The sequence below is a fragment of the Geotrypetes seraphini genome, chromosome 2 (genome assembly GCF_902459505.1).
Source record: "Geotrypetes seraphini chromosome 2, aGeoSer1.1, whole genome shotgun sequence".
In the NCBI taxonomy this organism is placed as follows: domain Eukaryota; kingdom Metazoa; phylum Chordata; class Amphibia; order Gymnophiona; family Dermophiidae; genus Geotrypetes; species Geotrypetes seraphini.
The window spans coordinates 108698514-108722638 of NC_047085.1; the positions used below are offsets into that span (position 1 = coordinate 108698514).

General features: G+C 42.3%; 1 protein-coding gene across 2 annotated transcripts in view; it reads right to left on the bottom strand.

The window, feature by feature from the left end:
* Positions 1 to 24125, bottom strand: part of YTHDF3 (YTH N6-methyladenosine RNA binding protein 3) — a 158552-nt gene that overhangs the window by 3500 nt on the left and 130927 nt on the right. The window lies entirely within an intron of this gene.

Genomic DNA, 24125 nt, shown 5'->3' on the forward strand with positions numbered 1-24125 from the left:
TCACAACTGAGCCGATGATTCTTCTCTCTCTGGCACTGCAAGAGTATAGTAATTTTTGATACTGCTCAGAAAATAGAGAAAGAAGTTTATTGTTAATCATATCAGCTTTAGTAGTTTGCTGCCATGTGATTTTTCACTTTCTTCCTGTGTGGAAATGTTTAGGAATACAGTCAAACCTTGGTTTGCGAGCATAATTTGTTCCAGAAGCATGCTTGTAATCCAAAGCAATTGTTCGTATATCAAAGCGAATTTCTCCATAAGAAATAATGGAGACTCAGAAGATTGGTTCCACAACCCCAAAACTTTATACAAAGTACTATACATACTTGTATTGCAAGACCTCGCTCATTTAGAACAGTCACTATACTCTTGCAGTGCCAGAGAGAGAAGAATCATCGGCTTAGTTGTGATGTGTGTACACTGTATGTACTTGTATTGCAAGACATTGCTTGTATATCAAGTTAAAATTTAATAAAATGTTTTGCTTGTCTTGCAAACACTTGCAAACCAAGTTCTCTATTTTCTGAGCAGTATCAAAAATTACCAACCTAAATGGGGGTAGGAAACTAAGGCCCTCTTTTACTAAGGTGCGCTAAATGCTAGTCTAGGGACGCGTTAATCGGTTAGCGCAACTTAGTAAAAGAGGGGGTAAGTTCTGGCCTCCTGAAATATAATCATTACTCGGTATTTTAATCTTGAAAGCAATATTTTCCTCTACCAGCATCAAAAATAATAAGTGTTTCTCTGTACAGAGAAAGTATTACATCAGCCTGACAAAATCGCTTAGTGTAGTGGGTTACTTCCTTCCATGTGACAAGGATTTTAGTACTAATTAGGAAACAACACTGCATTAAACATAGCACAAGAAGCACGAACATGCATACAAGTAATCCTGTATACAGAATTATATCCAATGACACACTGAATACTTCTAGTTTACATGCTGAGTACTTACTTAACCCCTACAAGCGTAATTTTTTTTAAAAATACAAGAAGTGAGAATGGTGAATAGCACCATTCTGCAGGCTTATGATATCAGGGAACACAAAAAAAGGCCAACAATCTTTGCTGTGCCCCCCACATCACCCCAGGACAAAGCCAAATGAACTTGCTGTGGTTTCACATTATATCAATTCCAGAATTAATTCCCAGTCAATAAACCCCCCTAAATGGGCTTTCAAGTTTCCTGTTGAGGCATTCCAAAAATTTAAATCAAAAAGCATGCATGTCCTTAGCTGAAGGCCCATCTTACTTAAGAGAACATCCATCCTGAAGGCCTTAGACGTGCTACCAAGCCTTTGGCCTGGGACCCATTTGCATTTTTGATTTGGCTTCTGAGAGTGCTTTTGGAAGCCCTACACAGCAACTCTGATTTCCATGAAAAATGGAAGCACCCAATAAGATGAACATTTGAACTAAAAAAAAAGGTGTTTTTTTTCCATTTAACAAATTTATCTCCCCTTCTACTAAGCTATTGGTAGAGATTTCTACTAGTGCTGCCCGATTCACGATTCAAATCGGTTCACCGATTCACTTCGGGTGAATCGATTGGAATCGATTTAAATTTTTAAAAATCGTCCTTCCCAATTCGGACCCTCCCCCTTCGTCCCCATAAAAGCAGGAGCAGCAGCGCTGCTCTTGCTGGCCGGCTGCTGCCGCATATGCTTTAGAGGGCGAGGAGGGAGGGTCAGTCAGGAAGTGCTGCTGTCGACTTCCCCTCTGGCCTCCCCAAAGGACTGCGCATCCCCTCCCCGGGAACGCCTCTGTGTTCCCCCTGGCCTCCCCGCACCGTTTACCTTATAGCTTCAGCCTGCAGCGAAGATCGCGGTTACAGTGTCTTTGCAAAGTGCTTTAAGCTGTTTCCTCCACCGTGATCCTGCCTCTGACGTCAGAGGAGGAGCGGGACCACAGCAGAGGAAACAGCTCAAAGCATTTTGCAAAGACGCTGTAATCGCAATCTTCGCTGCAGGCTGAAGCTTTAAGGTAAACGGTGCAGGGAGGCCTTCCTGGGAGGGGGGTTGTCCGCAGTCCTTTGGGGGGGGAGAGCAGTCCTTCAGGGGGTGGGACAGCCTTTAAGGGGGGGTGCAGACCTTTAAGGGGAGACAGGCCAGGGATGGTGGCATAGGCCTTCAGGGAGTGGGACAGGCCTTCAAAGGGGGGGGGGGACAGGCTAGGGATGGTCGGCATAGGCCTTCAGGGGGGACAGGCAGGCCTTCAAAGGGGGGACAGGCTAGGGAATGGTGGCAGAGGCTTATCAGGGCGGGACAGGTCTTTAAGGGGGGCACAAGCCTTCCAAGGGGGGACAGACTTTCAAGGGGGGACAAGGTCTTCAAAGGGGGACAGGCCAGGGATGGTGGGCATAGGCCTTCAGGGGGACAGGCAAGCCTTCAAGGGAAGGACAGTCCTTCAGGGGGGAGGTGCAGGCCTTCAGGGGGGAACAGACCTTAAAGGGGGGGGTGCCCCTGGTGTAGATGTACACGGAGGGAGGGAAGGGGGGTTCAAAGAGACGTGCATATTGCCGGACTTTGGGGGGGGGAAGAAATAATGGGTCTAAAAATAGAGGAAAGGGAGAGATATGATGGACAATGGGATTTAGGGAGGGAAGGAACAGAAAGGGAGAGAAGTTGGACACAAGGGATGATGTGAAGGGGGGATAGAGATACTGGATAGGAGGGTAGTTGGGAAAAGAAAGGGAAAGATGGTGGACCCTGGGGTGGTGGGGAAGGAGGGAGAGATGCTGGATGAAAGGGTAGTTAAGAAAGGTGGATCTATGGATGGAGACGAAAAAAAAGAAAGATGCCAGACCTCCGGGGGAGGGAAGGGAAACAGAAGGGGAGGGACAGAGATGGAAGATGGATGGTTAGAATGGAGAAAGAAGAAAGAAGGAGACCCTGGCAAAAAAGTTATCAGAAGACAACCAGAGCCAGGGACCAACAAGATTTGAATAATGACCAGACAACAAAAAGTAGAAAAACTAATTTTATTTTCCATTTTGTGATTACAATATGTCAGATTTGAAATGTGTATCCTGTCAGAGCTGGTGTTAGACCACAAACGTGAGCTAGGATTTAAGAGAGAGAGGAAAAGTGTTTTTTGTTTGTTAATTTTGTTTACACCACAGCGTCAGTGCAGTTAGGAGAAGGCAAAGGGGGTGAAGAGGCTATAAAATAAACCCACCAGGATGTTTGAAAAACAACACCCAATTGGGCAGGAAAATAGAATCGAAAAAACAATTCAGTAGGCTGAATTGAATCAAATCAATTTTTTTTCCTGAATCGGGCAGCACTAGTTTCTACTGCAGCCCGGAGCGCTAAATGCTTCAACACTGCTCCCACGATCATAGGAATACTAAGATCATGGGAGCAGCGCTGGAGCATTTAACATTCCAGGCCACAGTAGAAACCTCTATCATGGCTTAGTAAAAAAAAAAAAAATAAATAAAAAAGGGGGGGGAGGGGGTTAGTAATGTATATGTAAAAACTTGTCAGAGTCCAAAGTCCACTGTAAATGTTTCAAGGAGCAGTTCATAGATATGAACAGTTACTAGCAAGTTAGTTTATTTGTTATTTGATATACCGTCTATCAAGAACTGGTAAATAAGTATCAAATAAAGAGTACAATTTCAAATAAAATAAAAACAGTAAGGGCTGAAATTAAATAAAGGAAGCACCATGATCATCAGCACAAGAATAAGGATTTCTTTTTTAAATTTGGATTTTGTTCTTGCCTTTTCAGTAGTTCTGGAAAAAAGTTCTAATTTCTTAAGAGTAGAGCAGCATCTCTAATAAAGAACAAAGAAGCTTGTCAAAGGACAAGTTAGTAGAGAACATCCCAAATACTGTTAAAAAACAAAAAAAGGAGGGCATAAGAACTGAGTCTCCTGCAAACCAGGAAATATATGACAAGGATGGCATGTGATGCTTTTGAAATGTCATCCAGAGCATTGACCATGTTGATTGCTATGAGATGTCTTGCTTGGCTATGAACATTAATCTTCAAGACCACTTGGCCAACATCCCTAATGTTTTTTTCCCCTCACCATCTCATTTTAAATGTTATAACCCTACCATTTTTCCTCTAATACCAAGTCTAGGCAATAGAAACTTTTAGTATGTTAAGTCACTACCCCAGTTTTTTAAATGATACTTTAAAAAAAATTGTATGTTGTAAACCGCTTTGGAAATTAAAGCAGTATATCAAGCCGCAATAAACTGAGTATCTGTAGACAAATTGTTGAAGCAGGGTTGAAAACGAAAAAGTTAAGCAATGAATAAGGCAAAACTTGCTGAACTTCAGGAACAACAAAACAACCTAGGATTGATATGAAAAACAAAACAACCCCCTTCCCTCTCAAAGCCAACAGCATCAAGATACAAATGAACCACCAAAAATGAGAAGACAACATCCACTAGCAGTAAGATGTATTTATTTATATTTCTAGCCTGTCCTCCCAACAGCTCAGGACGGGTTACAAAATGACATTCACAGTCACAGGAGGAGGACATGAAGTTTAAAGACAGGGACTACAGAGGGCAAAAGTATTAAAAAAAGGAAGAGGGGATATTGATGGAAGCATACAAGGAGACAGTTTTCTAACTATACGGGGTGAGGGGATGCAGATAACTTTCAAAGGGGTCAGTTTACAAGAGCCTGTATCTTTGGTATTAAGGAAAGTCTTTGTTGCTCTCCGAAAGACCATTAGCGATGACCTGATCTGAGAGGTGGCTGGTTCCACAGGCAAGAGATAAAGTGGCTGTATGAGCGTTTGCTTGCTGTTTCTAGTCTGAGAGATCTTCCTGCGGGGATACAGTCATCTCTTCAAGTCAGAGCGGAGGGAGCGATTGGGAAAGTATGGTTGTAGTTTAGCTGCTATGTAGGTTGGAGTTTTGTATTGGAAACTTTTATGTGCTATTACTAGGGCTTTGAAGGCATGTTTGTTGACTGGTAGATAATCAGCGAGCATCCCGCAGCGCTAGAGTAATGGGGTCACGGAAGTTGAGATTGTATAGGAGGTGGATTGCTGAGATTTGTATCCATGAAGGCATTTCAGATCTTTCCAGGTGAGTCCGTTGAAGATAGCGTTGTAGTAGTCCATCCTTGAGAACACAAAGGCATAGAGGAGCTGGGCCAGATCTGATTTTGAAAGGCAGGATTTGATTTTTTAGAGCTGGTGAAGGTAGTAGTAAGAAGTAGAGACCACTTGAGAGATGTGGCTGAGAGGGATAGGTGGCCGTCTAGTATCACTCAGAGGCTGCGAACCTGGTCTTTTGCTGTTAGGGAGGTGAATTCCCAGAACAGTGTTGGTCGAGTGAAGTTGGTATTCGTTTTTCTGATCCAGAGGAGTTCAGTCTTTGAAGTGTTTAGTTGGAGTTTATTGTCCGTCATCCAATTCTTCATGTCATCAAGACAGTGACGGAGGTTAGTGAGTTGGGTGGATCAGTCTTTACTTAGTGGGATCAACAGTTGTAAGTCGTCGGCATAGGAGTGGATATTTGTGGGCAATGTCTATGACAGGCTTGATGTACAGGTTAAAGAGGAGTGGGAAGAGCAGAACGCTCCGGGGCACTCCATATTTAATGGGTTTGGGACTAGATTTGTCCTGGCCTAGTAGCACAGATTGTGTTCTCTGATGTAGAAAGGAAGTGAACCATTGAAGGGCTGAGTCTCTGATTCCTAATCCAGCGAGCCTGTCCAGGAGGAGTTGCTGGTCAATATTGTCATAGGCGGCACTAAGGTCCAGTAGGATCAGTAGTGCGTCATTACCTTTATCCAGTATTGACCAGCTTTCATCAATGATGTCAAGGAGGACTGACTCGGTGTAGATCAGTGGTCTCAAACTCAAACCCTTTGGAGGGCCACATTTTGGATTTGTCGGTACTTGAAGGGCCTCAGAAAAAAAAAAGTTTATGTCTTATTAAAGAAATGACAATTGTGCATGAGGTAAAACTCTTTATAGTTTATAAATCTTTCCTTTTGGCCAAGTCTTAATAATAATATTGTAATTAATAGCTAAAGAGACATATGATCAAGAAACTGTTTTATTTTACTTTTGTGATTACGATAAACATACAGAGGGCCTCAAAATAGTACCTGGCGGGCCGCATGTGGCCCCCGGGCCGAGAGTTTGAGACCATTGGTGTAGATGAAGCCTCCAACAGAAACAAGCAAATGTGAAGTCTATGAAGTCCAGGTTATCTTAGATGAACTAATGGAAACGAATGTGACATCTGCAAAAGATGCCAAAACTACTACAGAACTACTTACCCAGCAACTACAAACCCATTAAATATGGAGGACATAAGAGCAAGGCAGGGTTCTTCTTTCATGACACTATCTACCACCATCTCCTCCCCTTCAATCATTTCTTAAAGCAGTGATCTTCATTAATTTTTAAGCTGGGGCCACTTTGGACTCTAATGAGATGAAGGAAAGCATTTTCCCATGTGGAGCCATGTCACTGCTGCCTACTGTGTGTCAATGACATCCATCCCCAAAGCCCACCTTCAAACTTCATTGGGGTGTACTATCAACAGTTGACAACATTCCAAATGCATTCTTTTTTGTCTATTGAGATATGCCTTATCTTCAACAACCACTCTTTCCCTTCTACTTTTCCCTTTCCATCCTGAGCCTGGGTAGAGGGGTAGAGAAACAGAAAAAAAATCCAGAAAAACAATGAGGGTCACCATATTTAAGGTACATATTATAATCCAAAAATTACTCATGAAATAAGGATTTGTTTTTGTAGCATGTAGCTGTATATTCGTGCAATATTTACATTTTTTGGTAAACAACTCCACTAATACATTCATAATATCACGAGCAATTTTTCTATCTAGAAGATATTATCACAGATGCTTGGTTTAGCATTTCTCAAAACTGTGAATTTGTGTTTACAGTAGAGTAAAGGATAAAGACCTTGGCCCCATTGTTCCTTGTAAAAAGAATCAAGCTCTTACCTCTTAAGTGCTCAGTTTATATATCTGCACAAGGAGCTAAGTGTGAGGAGGGAGGGGCAAGCAGTAAAAATTAAAGTGAAGCCTTTAGAGCAGAATACTGTACCCCAGGGTTTCTCAACCTAGGGTACGCGGGCTGTCCACCAGCTCCATTTATTATCTCCGCCTGCCACTCTATTTAATTATTCCCTGCCGCAACTCCGGGAAGGGCCAGGCGGCCCACAATCCTTCCCCTGACGTCAATCTTGACGTTGGAGATAAGGTCCGGGCCAGCCAATCGCTGACGTCGGGGGGAAGGCTTGTGGGCCGCCTGGCCTTCCCTTCCCGGAGTTATGGCAGGGATAATTAAATGCGGGATGGCGGGTACAGCGGCGGACTAGAAATCAGTGGCCCACACTGCCTATGTCCTGAGTTAGTGCCAGAAGGGGAGGCCCTCCCTGTCTTCCAGCCTTTGCCCTTCCTCCCTCCCTGCCGTACCGAAGCACAGGCTTTGGCGCTGCAGGGAGGGAGGGAGGAAGGACAAAGGCTGGAAGGCAATGAGGATCTCCCCTTCTGGGCACGAACTTGGGACATAGGAAGGAGGAAGGGGGACCTAACTTGGGACACAGGAAGGAAGGAGGGAGGAAGGGAGAGAACAGAAAGGGACAATTGTTGGGTTTGAGAGTGTGAGTGAGAGGGAAAGAGATGGTGCACATGGGGAAAGGAAGAGGAAAATTGGGCATAGAGCGGAGTGAGGTAGAGATGCATGGGGAAGAGAAGGATGAATGTTGGATATGGTGGTGGAGAGGGAAGAGAGGAATAGACTGAAGGAATGTTGGGCAAAGGGGGAGGAATGTTGGGCAAAGTGATAGAGGGAGAGATGTGGCACAGTGTTGGAGAGGGGTAATAGAAGAAAAATGTGGTATTCTGTTACATGATATTTGTGTAGCATTCTGTAATAATTTGGCTTATTCAGTTTTTTTGATAGTAGAGGGGATATATGTGAAGGGGAGGGGAGACGGGTTTTGTTGATCTTTGCCCTGTATTATTTGTATTTATAAAATGACAATTGTATAGAATATTGTTTCTTTTTATATTTTAATAAAATATGTTCAACATTTTTTAAATGGCTTCAACTGGCATGTTGTCTTCGAACACTAATTTCAGGATTTTAACAATACTGCTAGCACCATGGATGTATGCCAAATAATACTTGAGGGCCAGTCAGAGTTCACTCTTCATAATCTTAAAAAGCAAGTAGTGCCAATAGTGTACAGAAAGTCTGGGAGTAATAAATAAAAATGTCTTAACTGATGCCAGCTGTTCTTCTTTCTGGGAACATGTTGTGCAAGAATACCCCTCTGCCTCATTAACAGAACATATTTTCTGGCATACCATGCATTATAGACCCTGGTTAAACACCATAAGTTGGATAAAATAATCACTAATTTCTGTTCTGTAAGGCCGAGATTAACACTTAGATGATATTCTATTCTACTCTGATATTCAGCCTTTCTGGTCAGAATTTTGACAAATCATTCAAAAGATATTTGACATTTCATTTATTTATTTCGATTTTTATCCCGTCCTCCCAGAAAGCTCAGGACGGGTTACAAGTTAACATTCATTCCACTTAATTTATTCTGTCTTCATTTTTTAAACATTTCTCTTGAGGATATAACATGGAAATACTTTTTAAACAAACAGAACTTTTTTCCCACTTAACAAAAACTCAAATTCAATGCCAGAGAATGTGTTAAAGCAGTTAGAATGTTGATTTAAAAAAAGGTTTGGACATGATACTGGAGGAAAAGTCCATAAACTGCTTTTTAAAGAAGACATGGTGAAAGTCACTACTTATCCCTGGGGTCAGTAGCAGGAAATCTGGCTATGCTTTGGGATCTTGCCAGATTCTTGCGACTTGAATTTGCCACACTTGGTTGGTCTGACCCATTTCAGCAAGCCTTTTGCTCTTATATTCTTATTTATTTATTTATCAAGTTTCAATTATCTTATCAAGCATAAAACTTGTACAGAAATGATTGATACAGTCTAATACTTATCAGGAATACAAAATATATAAACATTTTAGACTAATCATTCTCAACTATTCTTAGATCCAAGATTACATAGAGCAGAATAATACAGTACTACTAGATTTATCTAGAAAACAAAGCAAATTACATCATCTGATGCCTGGTTCCCAGAGAATATCAACCTTAAGAGCTCAAAATGTCATACTCCTTAAAGGCATTTTCATGGATAGAAAAGCAGTTAGGTGAGAAGGTTCAAAAAATACATATTTCAAATTTTGATATCTTACGGAAACTCCACGGCTCCTCTTATCCAGCTCTTTTCCAAGGCATTGGGGTCCTTTTATCAAGCTGCGGTAGAGGTTTAACGAGCGTTTAAACCGCTTGTCGAGCTAGCCGCTAGCGCCTGCATTGAGCAGGCGTTAGTTTTTTTAGCCGTCAGCTTTCCAGGTAAGTGCCTGGTTCTTACTTATTATTGATATTTATACCATATTTAGACAGTGATGGGGACGTGAGAATATGATGATAGTCTCTGAAACACTTCACACACAATGGATTAAATTTATTATTTTGATACAAAGTTGCAGATAATAAATTGAAACATTTCCTAATACAATTTGGATATTTTATATAGGATTTTGTAAGAATTTGAACTCCTAACAATAGTGGTTGTGCAACTATAAAGTGGTCCAAGAAGTAGTATGAAGTGAACTCAGTTTATGAAGAAGAGGGAAGTGACTTGGATATAAAAATAAGACTTAAGGCCTGTTTTACGAAGTCACGCTAGCGGCTGTGTTGCAGTAACGGCTTCGGGGCCGTTGCCACGTGGGAGCCGCTAGCGCAGCTTCGTAAAACAGGGGGTTAGTATCATGGGGAGTTATTACACCAAAAATGTTGACATTTTGGAGCATAGGTGACAAAAAATGTGATCCTGAAACACTGATAAACAGTAACAATAAATAACAGCAGATAAAGACCTGCATGATCCATCCAGTCAGTCCAACAAGGCAGCCAAAGCCACATCTGCTACTCTGTGTGGGTCATAGTTTATTCATACTAACACCTGCCATGAAGGCAAAAAAACTTAATTATAGATCTCACTGTGAAGGAAAAGAAAATAATTACTTGGATTTAAGACTTGGGAAGAAACAAATTCTAGACCATTATTCCAGGCTGCTAAATATTGAGGGCTGGTAAATCTGAAAAAAGCAGAAAATGCTAATGAAATACTTACCAGCCACACTGAATTTTCCATCTATTTGATGAGGTTCATGCCGTTTAGGAGTAGATGGAAAGAATTGTTTCCTGTTGAATAGTATGTAAGAGAAATTGATGGTGACAACTGGAATAGCAAAACACCAAAAAAGACTGCAGAAGCGATGTATAAGATGTCAGAACTTTATTGAAGTCAATAGAATGTTGTAGTCTAAAGAATGGTTCATTTGTATTAGAAACCTGGACCCTAACGGTCCGTGTTTTAAAAAACACTTCTTCCCCAGGGGTCCATGATCTCAAAGGCTAGAACTAAATGGGGTGCAACAAAGTAAGGAGGTTTCGGGCATGTGAACTGCCAAAAATGTCCAGTGGAGAATCTGTCTCTGTCTAATAGTTAAACAGAGACGGATTTTCCATTGGACATTTTTAGCGGTTCACATGCCCGAAACCCTCCTCACTTTGTTGCACCCCATTTGGTTCCAACCTTTAAGATCTTGGACCCCTGAGGAAGAAGTGTTTTTTTAAAACACGGGACCGTTCGGGTCCAGGTTTCTAATACAAGTGAACCATTCTTTATACTACAACATTCTATTGACTTCAATAAAACTCTAACATCTTGTACATCGCTTTCTGCAGTCACTTTTGGTGTTTTGTTGTTCGACAATCACTGCAGACTTATTGGACTTTTCTTTTGTTTTCACAACTAGAACAGCATAAAATTTGGAAGATGTAAAAGTGATGTTAGTATCAATCCTCCTCAGTATAGTTAGATGGTGTACCCTGTTGGATACTACAACTTTTAGTCATGATTATTGCTCCTTTAATAACTCAGGTCATTAATATATCTCTGCTGGAGGGATTGATTCCAACTCAATTGAAGACAGGAGTGATTACACAGTACTAAAGAAGAGTTACATAATGCTGATCCACAACTAGTTAATTTTCAGCCAATTTCTAATCTATAATTTGTCAAGAGCATGAGAAAGAGTAGTGTCCAGGCAGTCTTCAGAAAGAAAAGGACACACTCCAGGACACATTTCTTGCTAATGGCTACAACAGAAGGGCTACCTTTCATCCCTAAAAGTCATGGACAACACAAACCATGAAATCAACAATGGCCAACAATCAGAGGACAACGTTGTGACAGAACAAAAAAATGAAAAAATGGTAGTGCTCCCCTATATCCAAGGAGTAACCGATAGCATAGGGAAACTGTTAAGAAAAATATCATCGGGAGCAGGACGCTGAGAGGAGCACTTCTCTCTTCTAGGGGAAAATTTTCTTTATTTCATTCTTAAAAAACGCTATTTCCATGCCTAAACGAGAGGAAAAACGAGGAGTATCCTCCTACCTACCTCGGGCTCCTCGACGCCGAGGCAGACTGTAATAATAGCTTTTACAGTCCCTCCTTCCATATCGGGCGTCTCCGTTGCTGGGGAGCGGGAACTCCACAGCTTGGGCTGCGAGATGTCTCTCTCGCTGAGCCCACGAGGACCGCACACCCCTCCCAATCCTGGAGAATCTTCGCAGCAGCAGACTTGGCTAGAGGGCTCCCCCGGTGTGTGGGGGGAGGCTTGCTTTCTCTCCGAAGCGAACCCGGAAGTGAAACATACAACAGACACGCTGACCTCGATGTTGGAGAAGCAGCGTTCTGGGGGAGAGGAGCCGTCGGTAGACAGCGGTGGGGGAGGTTGCAGGAGCCCAGAATTATCATTCCTGGAGCAGGAGCCGTACCAAAGACGGCTGGTATCTCCCTCCTTGGACCGTTGGTGAAACCACAGGCTGTACCCCTGGACTCTATTGGTCTGTGATTGAGAATCTTCACCTGGTATGTTCTAACTTTGTTACTATAACTCAGAATTCTACTTCCAGGATAAGCTCTTTAGAGTCTATTACCCAGCAACACCAAGTGGACTTAAAAAACTTAGAAAAAGTAACAACAGAGACTAAGAACTTAATTACCAAACAAACAACAGATAAATTTTGAGAAAGATTGAAAACTTGGAAAACCAGCAGAAGAATTTGAACTTGAGGATTCTTAATTTTTCCGGTTGCCAAGTTTATGTCACCTCAAGAACTGTTTAAGAAACTTTATGTTGAATGTTCTAAACGTACCAGAAGCAAGCCTTCCCCCGATACAAAGAACTTATTATTTAAAACAAATGCAGAAAGAAAAAGCTTTAGTAGAGGAAAATGCTCAATTAGATATTTCCGCTATACTGCAGTCTTTCAAAATATTGAAATTTTGGGAAGAGCAACTTTATTGGTCTCGTTGGTATTTCTTCAAGATAAAGAGATGTTGCTGAAATTATATTTCAATTTAAAGCAGATTACCTATTTGGGGGAAAGGGTATACATATTTCCTGATGTTTCAAGGTGGACGCAATCTAGGAGGAAAGAATTTCTGTTATATAGATCAAAGGTGATTGCTTTGGGGGCAAGTTTTCAGTTGCGATTTCCTTGTAAGTGTTTTGTCTCCTATCAGGGGAGTAAATATATTTTCTTTGAACCTGCCCAATTAGGTTTTTTCCTTGAAGGTAAAGGAATCTCTACACAGCCCGAATGATACAGGTTAATTATGTGGTATTACTATTTTGGATAGGATAAGAACTAGCTGCTCTATTTCTTAATATCTTTATTTCTTTGTATATTTCCCCTTTCCCGAGGGGTTTTTATTTTTCATCTTGTCTCCGTCTCCCAGGTTGTGGACTGTATTAGTTGATTTATTATGGATGTTTAAATTTCAGTTCTTGGTTTGTATTATGACTAAGAGAGTATTATATTATCTGTATTTCCTTTAAACATCTTGTATTTTAGGATGTATTAAAATGATAAATAAATAATATTTTGGGAAAAAAAAAAAGAAAAATATCATCAAAACAGCCTACAGTGAAGGTGAATGGGGGGTATTCTGCTTTCTTTCCCTTATCTCGGGGTACACGGCAGGGGTGCCCTCTTTCCCTATCTTGTTTGCACTGGTGGTGGAACTCCTTGCACAGCGGGTTTGTAGTAACCCCACCATCCAGGGTATTCGTACGCCTACTGGGGAATATAAAGTATGGTGCAGTGGTTAAAGCTACAGCCTCAGCACCCTGGGTTGTGGGTTCAAACCCACGTTGCACCTTATGACCCTGGGCATAGTAACATAACATAGTAACATAGTAGATGATGGCAGATAAAGACCCAAATGGTCCATCCAGTCTGCCCAACCTGATTCAATTTAAATTTTTTTATTTTTTTCTTCTTAGCTTTACCCAGTACTGTGCTTGGATTCCAACTGCCAAAATCTCTGTTAAGACTTACTCCAGCCCATCTACACCCTCCCAGCCATTGAAGCCCTCCCAGCCCATCCTCCACCAAACGGCCATATACAGACACAGACCGTGCAAGTCTGCCCAGTACTGGCCTTAGTTCAATATTTAATCTTATTTTTTCTGATTTCTAGATCCTTTCTGTTCATCCCACACTTCTTTGAACTCAGTCACTTAATCCTCCCATTGCTCCATGTACATTAGATAGATTGTGAACCCACCGGGACAGACAGGGGAAAAATGCTTGAGTACCTGAATAAACCCATGTAAACCGTTCTGAGCTCTCCTGGGAGAACGATATAGAAAAATGAATAAATGAAATAAAGTGAATCTGTTTGCGGATGATATACTTTTTATGGTAGAAGACCCGGAAAGCTCTCTGCAACTGGTGATGGCGGAGTTGGAGAGGTTCGGGGAGGTTTCGGGTTTTCGGGTCAATGTAGGGAAATCAGAAGTGTTGAATGTGAATTTATCGGAGGTCAGAGTGGTGGCGGTCCAACAGCAGTTTTCTTTTTGGTGGGTTAAGCATTCTCTGCGGTATTTAGGGGTGTATTTTGGGCCGCCGGGATCGAGTTTGTATGATCTTAATTACGTTTCCTTGCTTCATCGCATTAGGTTGGATTTGGAGGGAAGGGGGAGTAAGTACTTTTCTTGGCTGGGGAGAACGGAGGTAGTTAAAATGATGGTTTTGCCCCGCCTCCTCTTTTTCTTTCAGGCTCTCCTGGTGTGGTTCTCTCGGAAGGTGTTGGATGGGGTACAGCGTAGTATTTTTTGTTTTATATGGCTGGTTGTCGTCAGCGGGTGTGTCAATGGGTTCTTTATTTGAGTAAAAGAGAGGGGGAGTTGGCGATCCCTAATGTGCTGAAATATTATCAGGCGGCTCAGCTGCGAGCTCTATTGGAGTGGCAGACCCAGGACCCGAAGCTATGGGTGGATATAGAGCAGGCTTTGGAGGGCGGGGTACCGTTATTGCATGATCCATGGGTACAGGGGCAGGTGGGGGTAGGGGTGGGGGGTTATCATCTGTTCAGACCTTATTGAAGGTATGAGGGAGCGGTGAGGTGGGTATTGCTTCAGGGGAGATGTTATTCGTGGTTTACTCCATTACATTATAACTGAGTTTGCTCGGGCAGGGGTGTTCGTGAGGTGGGAGGCTCAGGGATTGGTCTATATGGGACAGTTTTGTGACTTGGTCTCAAGAGGGTCCGACTCGTTATCGCCTGTGCCTAGAGATATCTTTCCCTATCTACAGGTGATACATTATGTACAAACATCGGGCTTCTTGGGGGGAGATGCTGGAGGGTAAAATGGCATTTGAGCTCTTATTGGGTCCGGTTCTTAGAAAGGGGGCCCTGTCAGTGATTTATAAGTGCCTCAATGCTGGGTGCATATCTGTGTTGCCTTACATGAAAGCTTGGGAGGGTGATTGGGGGTCTGCTATTCCCAGGGAGGTGTCTTCTGGCATTGCTGCTTTGATAGTTGAAAATGGATTTAAGGTAATGCTTCAGTGGTATTATACCCCTATACTATTAGCTAACATGAGGGGGAGGGGAAGGGGGGGTTTGTGCTGGCAGGGTTGTGGGAGGTGGGTACCTATTTACATATGTGGTGGTCCTGTGCAGGGCTTTTGGACCAGGGTCTTTAGTCAAATTTCTCGCATTCTGAGACGGAGGGTACTGGCTAAATGGTGTCATGCCTTGCTGTTTTGGCATGATCTGGACTTGGAGCGGGAGGAATCCTCCTTTTGTACTTTGGTGCTCATGGCAGCCCGCTTGGTTTTGGCCTCAAAGTGGAATCAGCCGGTGCCCCCTCTTGGCAGTTGGTGGAACGGAAGTTGCACAGTGGCAGCTCATGTATCGACTTATATGCTCAGCATGGTTGCCATCATAGTTATGCCCACATCTGGCGGAATTTTTTGGTTAATTCTTTTGGTTGGCTTGTTGAGGGGATTGGGCTTTCTGGGCTTGGGAGTGTCTTTGGGAGAGCTTATGGGTAGGTGCCTCTGACACATGCTACTTCAGCCCTTCTGTCTATCTTGGGATTGTGGATTCATGATTTGTCACTCGGGGGGGGGGATGGAGGGGGGGTGTTACTTAGTTATGGTACTGTTATTGTAGGCTTATGTCTCTCCTGGTATGCTGGATTTCCTTTGGCTTGGCCTCTTTGTGCTTGTTCTAGGGGGACATGAACAATGCTGGAATTCTATTTCCTTGTTGGATTGTTGGAATTTTTATTCTTGCTTTGTTCTTCTTGTGCACATTTTTCAATAAAAGTTTTAATTATAAAAAAAATCACACAGCCTACAGTGCACCCACACAAGTGAAAGACCAATTGCCTCTGCTCCAAATCCATGGAGTGCACAAAATCCATGCAGATTGTGGCCAATCATGCACAAGTGAAATGGGACATACCATAGAGGAAATGATGAAAGAGAATTCAGCTGTGACCCCTCCATGCCATGGAACCTGGTCATACAATTAGATTTAAAAACACAAAAGTCCTGGAGAAAGAAGACCGCTGGTGGCTGAGAAGACTCAAAGAGGCAACAGAGATGGCAGAGACACCCCAATAACTTCAATGGAGATAAAGGGTTTTCCATAAACAAAGCATGGCAACCCTCATCCAAAAGAAGTTTAGCGCAAAAAGAACTGGGTCGAGGACAAACACCTTCTCCCTCCCACCTCAAAGTTTTCCAGCTTCTTTTCTGACAGAATTTAACAATGTGATTAGACTGTCCTGCCAGAGTTTAAAATTGTGTCCAATGGACTTTCCCATCACAATTCAAATTTGTGCACCAAAGAACAATCCTGCCAAAAATTCAAATTTGTTACCAATGGATTTTTCCCTCCACAATTCAAATTTGTGACCAACAAACTTTCCCCGCCAATTTTAAATTTGTGACCAGCTAACTTTTCCTCAAAATTCATAGCCAACAGACTTTCCAGCCTCAATCACCTCAAACCCAGTCATCAGGTTAAAGAACCCATTATATATAAAGACAAACTGCAGCATACCCTGAAGATAGTCACAGCATGATGATTGAAACGTCGAGTCTATATACCTAGACACGGCGAGACCCAGACAACTGCAACAATCATGACACCAGTTGTGGAAGCCTAAGAGAAACAGGACTAAGAATATTATAATGCCTCTGTCTCACTCCATGGATGCGATCTCAGCTTGAGTATTGCATTCACATTTGGTCACCTCTATCTCAAAACAAGATATAGCAGAACTACTTTAGAAGAGGTTCAAAGAGCGACCAAGATGATAAAGGGGAATGGACTTCTCATATAAGGAACGATTGAGGAGGTTAGGACCTCTTAGCTTGGAAGAGACCGGTTGAGGGGGAGATATGGCGGTATACAAAAATAAATTACAGTGGTGCCTCACACAAGCGAACTTAATTCGTTCCAGGAGCAAGTTTGTTATGCGAAAAGTTCGTTATGTGAACGCGTTTTCCATAACAATACATGTTAAAAAAAAAATAATTCGTTTCTGTAGCATAAATATGCTAAGATGACATAAAAAAAGATAAATTTATCTTGTTAGAGCTGGTGTTAGACACAACTGGGGACTGCAAAGTCCAGGCAGAGGCTTACGGCTCTTTGACCAGGGGGGACAGTTGCCCTAGTTGCACTACCCTAACCCTATTCCTGCTATGTGTGACTGTGGTATTCTGTTAGCATGATATTTCTGTGTAGCATTCTATAATAATTTGGCTTATTCAATTTTCTTGATAGTAGAGGGGATATATGTGAAGGGGAGGGGAGACAGGGGTTTTGTTGATCCTTGCTGTGTATTATAATCACCCCCCACATACTCCCCAGTACCTTTTTAATCATCCCCCCTCGGTACCTTTTTTAATTCCTCCCATCTTTCCCAGCCAGTGGCGTACAGGCCAGAAGCGCAGAGATCAGGAGCAATTCCTCTGCACGCCTGTGTGGGCCCATGCCAATCTCCGAATGGCTGCAGTTAGTTCTTGTGAGTCCCGCGAGAGCTGACTGCAGCCATTCAGAGATCAGCGCAGGCCCAGGCAGTAGCACAGAAGGCTTGCTCTTGATCTCTGCGCTTCTGGCTGGGAAATTTGCTAGACCACCAGTTACGAGTGAGCGGGTGAGATTAAAGTTGCAGCAGTGGTGGCTTTTTAAAAAAAATATGTGGCGGCGGGGGGAGGTTTAAAAATATGCGGTGGCGGCAGAGGCTTAAAAATATGCAGCAGCGGCGGCAGGGGGTTTAAAATATGTAGCGCCACTGCACAGGGAGCCAGGCGGAGAGAGGGCAGTTAAGCGATGCAGCTCGGGCGACTTCGTTGTGTGAAACGAAGTTCGTTGTAGGAAGCAAGACCTGAAGTTCGTTGTGCGCAGCGTTCGCTGTGCGAGGCGTCCGTTATGCGAGGCACCACTGTATTATTATTATTATTATATGATTGAAGTCTACAAATTCCTGAGTGGTGTAGAATGGGTATAAGTGGAATGAGTTTATTACATCAAAAATTACAAAGACTAGGGGACAATGGAAGTTACAGGGAGATACTTTTAAAACCAATAGGAGGAAACATTTTTTCACTAAGAAAATAGTTAAGCTCTAGAACACATTGTCAGAGGATGTGGTAAGATCAGTTAACATAGCTGGTTTTAAAAAACGTTTGGACAAGTTCCTGGAGAAAAAGTCCATAGTTTGCTATTGCGAGAAATGGGGGAAGCCACTGCTTGACAAACCAAAAAGAACTGGAAAAAATATATATATTAGAACCAAAACAGGCAACACATAAACGGTCGCTCAAGGAGGAAAAGTCTCAGACCCCTTTGGGGAGACCCTCTTTCATATTGAGAGGGATAGATAACGCCACTGGCAAAAACCTCCTTTCCACCTGTGTACAGCTGCTAAATTTAAAGTGCTGCATACATTACTGCAGTCAAAAAAAAATCTAAAGTGCTCATTGAAATACTTTTGAAGTGCTGTTCAAATATTCAGATCACTTGATGCTGTTTCCTAATCCACTGTTTCTAGTTAATGATTTGCAACATTGTAACAATGCAACAGCAAAAACATATCTGTGGCTCTGTGTAAGCTATGTGCCAGGAGACTTGTCTGTTGCTCTATGCAGGCTTCAATTCCCACAATGCCCATGACGTTATCTATCCCTCTCAATTTGAAAGAGGGTCTCCCCAAAGAGATCCGAGGCTTTTCTTCCTTGAACAATTGTTTATGTGTTGCCTGTTTGGTTCTAAATCATGTGAAAAAAATAAGTACACCCCATGAAATATTCAGTTCTTTCTTAAGAAATGTTCACATATCAATGTCAAATCTTTTTTTTTAATTTATTTATCTCTGTAATTGCAGGTAAATAACAAAATTTTCCTTGATTTACTCATGAAACAGAAGATATCCTCAAAAATGTGTATTCTAACTGAGGAATAAATTAGGACACCCCCACATATCCTCTCACTTAAAGTGGCGCAAATCACATACAGGTGTATCGCATCAGGTGCACATGATTAGAACATCGTTACTCAGCATTTTGAAGGAGGTTTACCCTACTTAAACCTCAGACATTTAGTTTAGTGTGCTCATCCTGTGTGTGTGTGTGTGTTCGTTGTGTTCCATCCCTAAATACTCATGACTGCTGTGGTGAGAGTGAACACCATGGTGAGATCAAAAGAGCTGTATGAGGTCTTCAGAAAGAAGATTGTAGCAGCTTATAAGTCTGGTAAGGGATTTTAAAAGATCTTGAAAGAATTTGACATTAGCCATTCCACAGTCCGGAAAAGAATGTACAAGTGGATAACTTTCCAAACAACTGCTAACATGCCCTGGTCTGGCCATCCAAGCAAGTTGACCCCTAAAGCAGACTGCAAGATGCTAAAAGAAGTCTCCAAAAATCTAAAATGTTATCACGGGACCTACAGCAAGCTCTTGCTACTGTTGATGTGAAAGTGCATACCTCTACAATCAGAGAGGCTGCACAAATGTAACTTGCATGGGAGATGTGCAAGGAGGAAACCTTTGCTCTCTAAGAGAAACATCAAGGCCTGACTGAAGTTTGCCAGAGAGAATGTAGACAAATACCAGGACTTCTGGAATAGTGTTCTATGGACAGATGAGTCTAAAATTGAATTATTTGGACACCAGAAAAGAGGACATGTTTGGCATACACAAATACAGCATTCCAAGAAAAGAACCTCATACCAACTGTGAAGCAAGGAGGTGGAAGTGTCATGGGTTTGGGGATGCTTTGCTGCAGCAGGACCTGGCCATCTCACCATCATAGAATTCACCATGAATTCTACCGTTTATAAGAGGGTGCTTGAGGAACATGTGAGACCATCTGTAAGAAAATTAAAGCTGAAGTGGATCTGGACCCTGCAACACGACAATGACCCAAAACATACCAGTAAATTCACCAAGTACTGCCTGAAAAATAAGAAATGGAAAGTCCTGGAGTGGCCGAGTCAAAGCCCTGATCTTAATCCCATTGAGATGCTGTGGGGTGATTTGAAACGGGCTATACATGCAAGAAATCCCTTAAACATCTCACAGCTGAAAGAATTCTGCAATGAGGAGTGGACCACACTTTCCTCAGACCAATGTCAGAGACTGGTAGATGGCTACAAAAAGTGTCTCACTGCAGTTATTTCAGCAAAGGGGGTAACACTGGCTATTAGGTTGTAGGGCATCCCAATTTATTCCTTAGTTAAAATACACATTTTTGTGGACATCTTTTGTTTCATGAGTAAATCAAGGAAGTTTGATGTTTACCTGCAATTACATCACATTCTTTTCCAGAAATAAATAAAAAAAAAGATTCAACATTGATATGTGAACATTTCTTTAAAAAGAACTGAATATTTCATGGGGGTGCCCTAATTTTTTTCACATGACTGTATATTTTTTCCAGTTCTTTTTTGTGAGCGATATAAGTTCTAACAGGTAAATGGTTTTGGTTTTGATTAGGAAGTCACTGCTTGCCTTGGCTGGTAGCATGGCATGTTTTAATAGAAAGTTTCCTGATGGTCCCACCTGGCCACTCACTGTCACATGAAAAAACTAGCAGAAACTCATACTCACATTTTATACCCAAACTGTCGAACAAAACCCCACAATCGATCCGATCACTGGACTCACTACTAAACTTCAGGAAGGCAGTGAAAACCTATCTGTTTACCTAATGCCATCACACCAACACCCAACACTAAGAATCTGCATAGAATCCATTACCGTATTTTCACGCATATAACGCGCGCGTTATACGCGTTTTTACCTACCGCGCATACCCCTCGCGCGTTATATGCGTGAGCGCGGTATACAAAAGTTTTAAAACATAGTTCCCCCCCCCCCCGACGCCCGATTCACCCCTCCCAGCAGGACCACTCGCACCCCCACCCCGAACGACCACTCGCACGCGCTCCCACCCGCATCCACGATCGGAGCAAGAGGGAGCCAAGCCCTCTTGCCCGGCCGACTCCCCGACGTCCGATACATCCCCCCCCCGGCAGGACCACTCGCATCCCCACCCCGAACGACCCGCTCGCACGCGCTCCCGCCCGCACCCGCATCCACGATCGGAGCAAGAGGGAGCCCAAGCCCTCTTGCCCGGCCGACTCCCCGACGTCCTGTATTTGCATAGGGGTTATCTGTGTTCTGTATGTGTAAGGTGATACATGTTGGTAACAAAAAATCTTATACACGAATACAGGATGTCTGGTGCGGTACTCGGAGAGACCCCTCCAGGAAAGAGACTTGGAAGTACTGGTTGACAAGTCGATGACGCCGTCCGCGCAATGCGCGGCGGCTGCAAAAAGGCAAACAGAATGCTAGGAATGATTAAAAAGGGGATCACGAACAGATCGGAGAAGGTTATCATGCTGCTGTACCGGGTCATGGTACGCCCCCACCTGGAATACTACATCCAGCACTGGTCACTGTACATGAAGAAGGACACAGTACTACTCGAAAGGGTCCAGAGAAGAGCGACTAAAATGATTAAGGGGCTAGAGGAGTTACCGTACAGTGAGAGATTAAAGAAACTGGGCCTCTTCTCCCTTGAAAAGAAGAGACTGAGAGGGGACATGATCGAAACATTCAAGATAATGAAGAGAATAGACTTAGTAGATAAAGACAGTTTGTTCACCCTCTCCAAGGTAGAGGGAATGAGAGGGCACTCTCTAAAGTTAAAAGGGGATAGATTCCATACAAACGTAAGGAAGTTGTTCTTCACCCAGAGAGTGGTAGAAAACCTGAACGCTCTTCCGGAGGCTTTTATAGGGGAAAACACCCTCCAGGGATTCAAGACAAAGTTAGACAAGTTCCTGCTGAACCAGAACATACACAGGTAAGGCTAGTCTCAGTTAGGGCACTGGTCTTTGACCTAAGGCCCGCCCTGGGAGTGAACTGCAGGGCACGATGGACCACTGGTCTGACCCAGCTGTAGCAATTCTTATGTTCTTCAGTGTGCTTTGTGCAGTTTAATTTTGTGGTTAACCATTAAGTGTATTAATAAGATTATATTGTGTGTGTATATATAAAAAAATGAATGGAAAAAATGGTATTACAATTAGTACTATTATTGGGGCAGGGTCTGAAGCAGAGCTTGGGAAGGGTCTGGGGCAGAGCTTTCGGGGTCCCCCAAACAAAAAAGTATTAAGTATGGTAATATCTATGAGGTGAAAATAACCAGGTGAATCGCTGGAATGGTGTCTCAGGGCGAGGAAGGATCTATACTAAGACTACAAAGCTGTTTAGCGTGGGCCCCTGCGGTAATGGCCCCGAAGCCCATAGAGATTTAAACAGCTTCGGGACTGTTGCAGTGCGGCTTTGTAAAAGAGGGGAGTAAGTATCATAATAAAAAATTTGGCCCGCAACTTAGCCTATGTTTAGATTTCAGCCCCTTATGTGATTGAGTTTGATACCCCTAATTTAATCTGTCATCTTTAACTAAGAATGAGAAGGATCTACTATTTGAAAGAATCAGTTGGCTAGAAGGCACACACAGTTTCATCTTCAGATGCTATAATATGCTATTATCACAAAAAACATTTTCTTGGGACATGGATGAATTCAGACAGAAATCATGTGCTGATCCATTTTCAGTTCATGCTACTGCAATAAAGGGCACTCTGAGAGCAATATCCATGGATGTTGCAGTAGATGTCAACCAAGAAATTAAACCTGGCCAGAAACTTTGCCCCAGGTGTTTAACATCAGCTTCTGCAGTAAGCTATCTGGGTGCCAGGGGTATTGTAAAAGAAAATGAAAGAGAATTTTGAGTAAATTTAAAGAGAATGATATTAACACAAGTATGTGTACTTGGGTACAATCCAATGAAACCTAGTAAAGTAAGCAGAAGAAACTGTGCTGGGCACAGCAAAAAATAAAAATAAAATAAATGAGTGAACAAAAGAAACTGAAGACAAAATTTGATCTCACACTGGAAGCTGAAACAGAGTATTTACAACCAGAGTCAATACAAAACTGCACAAAATGTTCTGATCTGGATGAAATAATTAAAAACATGAAGGATACAGTTGCCAAGCCTTCTAAAACCAGAAAGATTCAGATACTGACAATGGTACTTCAAAAGCTGGAAAATAGAGGAAACTGCTGAAAAAATGTGGCATTTAAACACATATAGTCAAGAAAGCTCAAAAGTTACAGGCTGAGCCTGAATATAGTAAAGGTAAAGAACTGTCAACTGAAGTGTTGTCTACAGTGGCCAAATTTTATGAAGAAGATATTTCCCGAATCTGCCCTGGAAAGAAATACTTTGTCTCTGTGAAGATTAATGGTGAGCACATCAATAAGCAGAAAAAATTGCTCCTAGCCAAGCTTCGTGGACTATATAAAATATTTAAACAGAAGAAGAATGGAAAGAACAAGACTGGAATTTCTAAATTCGGTGAATTGCACCACCTTGGTGCATTACTTTCGATGCTAAAGGAGCTCATTCAGTGTGTGTTTGTCAGATTCACCACAATGCCAAACTACTGTTGTCAGCCATCAGTGAAGCAAAAGTAGATTATACATTATTGATGTCTTTAATCGCATGTGATATAGAATTACAAGACTATGATTTATCTTTAGTCGTATGTTATATAGAACCACGAGATTTATCAGTGCCAGAATTGTCCAGGCAAAACAGCTCTCCACAGTTATCTACTTCAAGTTGATGTGCTTTGACTTGGAAGGCGATGAAATCCCATTCAAGCAGTGAGGCCACACAGTAATATTCACAAGAGAAGAGTCTACTGAGAACTTCATTGATTTACTCTGCAACCAAATCAATGATCTCTCACTGTGCACCGCTATATGGCTGGGCAAGAGTTTTACAGTTTGTGTCCAACAAATGACAAGACAGATTTGGATAGGACGGACTGGGCTTCAATGGCAACTCCAGAAGTTGGAATGCAAGGACAGTGCCTTCAAAGTGGACTTCAAGGTGGACTTCAAGAAATGTCAATGGAAGGACATGATTAAGAATTTTATATCACATTCATTGCTGGTTTAATCATGATTGATGAGTGTAACTACTGGGCAGACTGGATAGACCATTCAGGTCTTTATCTGACATCATTTGCTATAATAGTATGTTAAATAAGATGCCACACCATAGAATAATAATGCGCCTTAAG